Source organism: Garra rufa, chromosome 8, assembly GCF_049309525.1.
Source record: "Garra rufa chromosome 8, GarRuf1.0, whole genome shotgun sequence".
Lineage (NCBI taxonomy): Eukaryota > Metazoa > Chordata > Actinopteri > Cypriniformes > Cyprinidae > Garra > Garra rufa.
The window spans coordinates 10,760,061-10,764,618 of record NC_133368.1 but is presented as its reverse complement, the minus strand read 5'-3'; the positions used below and the strand labels follow the sequence as shown (position 1 = coordinate 10,764,618).

The 4,558-nt window shown below is 37.7% G+C and overlaps 1 long non-coding RNA gene across 1 annotated transcript; it reads left to right on the top strand.

Moving 5' to 3' along the window:
• The first annotated feature begins 783 nt into the window (after nucleotides 1-783).
• LOC141340278 (uncharacterized) lies at nucleotides 784-1,725 on the top strand. The gene is made up of 2 exons (XR_012356548.1): nucleotides 784-965; nucleotides 1,347-1,725. It is a non-coding gene; the product is annotated as an uncharacterized lncRNA (long non-coding RNA).
• Nucleotides 1,726-4,558: the final 2,833 nt, after the last annotated feature.

The following is a 4,558-nucleotide window of genomic DNA, read 5'->3' as shown; positions in this document are numbered from 1 at the left end:
ACGCGCTCAGTTCGTCTTTTCAACCAAATAAATGATGTTTGTTAGTTCGTTAAATGCACCGCTGTGGAAAGAAAGTGGCGATAATCCTTTCAGTTAAAATCTGAAGACTTATTTTATTCATGTGGAGTACTCCCCTCGTTAGCCCAACCCCCCTTCCCAGAAAATCATACAAGCCCCGCGGGTCGCGTGTTCTGGCACTGGGACTGAGTAACCGGTTATGGTCTATTACTGAACCGATACCGAATCGTCCTTGTCTGCATCGCGATGCATCGTAAAAACGATTAATTTTGACACCCCTACTGTATATAGTAAACAAAACATTCACCTCAGTATCTATATGCGTTAACTAGAATTACGATGCGATAAAATGGCGCTAAACATATGCACGTGAATTACACGCACATCGCTTCTCCGCATTCTATATGAACTGAACTACAACATGAACTGATGACAAAGATCAGACATATAGCGGTAGCTTTATCGTAATATGACGGGTACAGAAAGATACATTCATTTACATTCAGGCACGCACATTTACCACTCACTGAAGATAGCAGAGAATGAAACCGAAAGGAAACAGAAAACCGTCAGCGCTCTGTACACGCACAACTGTGTCACAAGTCACATGCACTACCCTTACAAAACGAATAAGGAATTTATTACATATTGACATATTTACATATTATTAAATAAATTAGCACGATAGTATCGTGTATCGGCGATCTCAGATGCTGACGATAGGACGATATGAAAATTGAGCATATCGCCCAACACTAGTGTTTGTATGTTGCATGGCACTAACACTCTGCTGTGTGCTAGTGACAATATTCTGTTTTTGTTCAATTAGTTTTTGCAAGGCTAATTGCAACATGTCAATTTCTTTTTGTAGCTTTTCCTGTTCTGTGGCCTGTACTACTGCATCTACAGTCACCTGCTGGACCGCCTGTGCTGTCTGTTGCTCTGAGGTACATTCACTACCCTGCTGAAGTTCACTAATTTTGTCTCTTACACACAAAAGTTCTGACATGCCCTCATCTTCCAGTTCTTTTAACCCCTCCCTCTCTAGATGTTTCACAAGGGCAGAAATAACAAATGAGCGGCTTTTGTTGATAACATTTTCTCTCTCTTCAATACCCAAAAAGTCACACAATTTAACAAGATTTTCTCTTGAAAATGAATACAATGCCCCGATCACTTCCAATCTCAAGTCCTCTAACTGATCCATAGTTCACTTGGGCTTTAGGTGTGTGCAGTGTGATGCAGAAGAGCAGTCTTAGCTGAATTGGAAGATAACAACGCTCCAGGTATCAACGATCAACCTCAGATAGTGTGTGCTTTTCCTCCAGACTCAACGTGGACGCTGGACGCTCCCACCCTGCTGTTCCCGTGCCACAAGTTAGGATGAATAACACTGGAAGTAGACCATCATCTATGGACGCCGACCTTCACTGCATTTCATCCCAGCGGTGCCTCCAAATGTAGTACCCTCACCGCCTGATGAGGGGAAATAAACAGTTAATAAAGAAACCACAAGAGACGGAGCTGCTGCGTCTTCTTCTGAAGCTGTGTATTAATTGAGCAACATGCAAAAAGTATTTCCTTTTTACAACATCTGACATCACAAATAGCAATCAGTGACAATTAACAGGAATGTAACATTAACTTGTTCATGTTGAATGTTGTTCTGTATAAAAACAGGGGAAATAAAATACAGCTTTCATTCAATTAGTGTTTCACACATTTTATGAATGGTTATGAAACAAATCCTCTTTAAGAACAGTTAAAAACACAGATAACGTACAACTTACTGTAGTAACATTTCTTGTCACCCGAATTAACTGATAGCATATTTAATTACTTTAGTCAGAAAAGTATGGCCACAACCGCATCGTCTCCGATTAGCATAACTAGCCGAAATTACGGTGGCCGACAGAGGCCAACGCGCTGCAAACAAGAAAACACATGCAAACAGAAAAAACCACAACAAATTAAGAAAACATCTTCATCAGTTTGACAACACAGGCGCTGCAAATCCTCGCAACGCAAACGCAAATACGGAAACGCGCTGCAAATTCTCACAACACAACCAAACTCAGAAACGCGCTGCGAACACACGAGGGCGCTGCAAACTAACAAACGCGCTGCATATAGCTCGGTCCACAACGGAAATGTTTCAGGGGGACCTCAAAAAGTGACGAACCTATCTGGGACCTGATTATTTGTTCAGTGGCTGTTGGTCAGAGCAGAGGTGTTATCGGTGAACTATCACCTTTTAGTGATAGTATAGTATCATTTAAATGTAATAGTGATATAAATAATCAGGTAATATAGTGATATAAATAATCAGGTCCCAGATGAGTTCGTCACTTTTTGAGGTCCCCCTGAAACATTTCCGTTGTGGACCGAGCTATATGCAGCGCGTTTCTGAGTTTGGTTGTGTTGTGAGAATTTGCAGCGTGTTTCCGTATTTGCGTTTGCGTTGCGAGGATTTGCAGCGCCTGTGTTGTCAAACTGATGAAGATGTTTTCTTAATTTGTTGTCGTTTTTTCTGTTTGCATGTGTTTTCTTGTTTGCAGCGCGTTGGCCTCTGTCGGCCACCGTACGAAATGGTATAACGCTCCAACACTCGGTAACAACTCATACAACACTATAAACAATGACATTCATATCGCAAACTGCTGTTTGCATGTTTAAGACAACTTCAGTGCATGTATGTACACTCCATACCTGATGAGGGGAAATAAACAGTTAATAAAGAAACCACAAGAGACGGAGCTGCTGCGTCTTCTTCTGAAGCTGTGTATTAACTGAGCAGCATGCCCCTCCCCCCACAGGCGGACACTCGCGAACAAGGCAAGCTAATTAAATGATCACTCACAAACTTCAGCATCAATCGTCAAAGACAAGATATTCCCTTTTACACACTAATAGGTATGTGCAAAAAATATTACATTTAATATGATTTATAATTTTTACCTTACTCCATTCGTTTACTTTCATTTTTATAACCACCACAGAGACAGGGTAGTTTATTTGGCTATCCAGATTTTAATCCAGTCCTTATACAGTATATAACGTATATATAGATATATTATGCTATGTTTTTTCATTAAAGTTTGGTTCTGGAATTTTTATCTGTATTCTTTTTTTTTTTTTTTTTTGTAGCCTATATTTAGACTAGTGTTGTCACGATACTGGAATTTCTAACTTCGATACGATACCTTGAAAAATATCGATATTCGATACCATTTTCGATACCACAGAGAAAAAAAACTGCCACAATATTAAGGGGATAAATTTCATTTTTAATTTAAAGATAAATATAACATACAAGTCTAGAACATGAATGAGGTATATGCATATGTACACAGTCCTGTTCAGCTTCTTTGCTTCATTTGAGTTTGCTTCATACTTTCTTTGTTGTTCAAATACAACTGGTAGTGTAGGTTGTAAACTTTTTTTCTTTTTAGACCACACTTTTAAAATTAACTGAACTAACTAATCTTAGAACTTAAGTTAATGGTAAAATATATTTGTTAACATTAGTTAACATGAATAAACAATGAAAAATACTTCCAAAACATTTATTAATCTTAGTTAAAAGTTAATTTAAACTAACATTTACTAACACATGAAAAAATCCAAAGTTCTATCTGTTAATATTTTTTATTGGACCAGAACTAACATGATCCGTATATTGTATTTTTATTACCTACGGTTATCAAAGATTAAAATATACTGTAACAAATGCATTGCTCATCGTTCATAAATGCTGGTTAATAGATTAACATTATCTGATGAACAGATTTTAATGCCGGATTCATAAAAACCGATCCATGCATGCAAACGTGCACGCGTGCATCACACGCGAAAACAATGCTCAGTTGCTCACTGGATAGACATTAAGACAAATTGCAGAATTTAAGTAATGATTTTTTTTTTTTTTAAATAAAGTTACATTTGACCGCAGTTAAAGTACTCAATCAATCTCCTCAATCTGACCATATTAACCAACTACGGTAAAAAAAAAAAAAATAAATAAATAAATAAACAAACGAGACAACACTCATATCAGCAACAATAATAGTCTTATTTAATGATTCAGTAATATTAAAATGAGAACAGTTATAGATCCGGGTGTCTGTCTTTCAGGTGCTTTGCGATATTAGTGGTGTTAGCGCCTTTTGTTAGCACTGCTCTGTAGCAACTCTTACATATTGGCTTGCTTGTGTACTTTCCAAGTATGCTTTCATTTGCTTCATATCCGAAATATTTCCAGAAAGCACTCCTGCTGTGTTCTTTATCAAACAAAGCCGGTTACGGGGGCGCCGCATTCGCCTTCGCTTCACGCGCCTTTGTGGAGAAGTGAAAGTGAAAGTGACAGCTCGGCTAGTATCGATACTTCGGGAAATTAGTATTGGTACCGTTCAGATATTTCAGTATCGATATTTATCGAAATATCGATATTTTTGACAACACTAATTTAGACAAATATATTCCCCACCTCTTGTAATGTTGTTTCAGATAATGTATATTAAATTAAAAATACAAAGATACT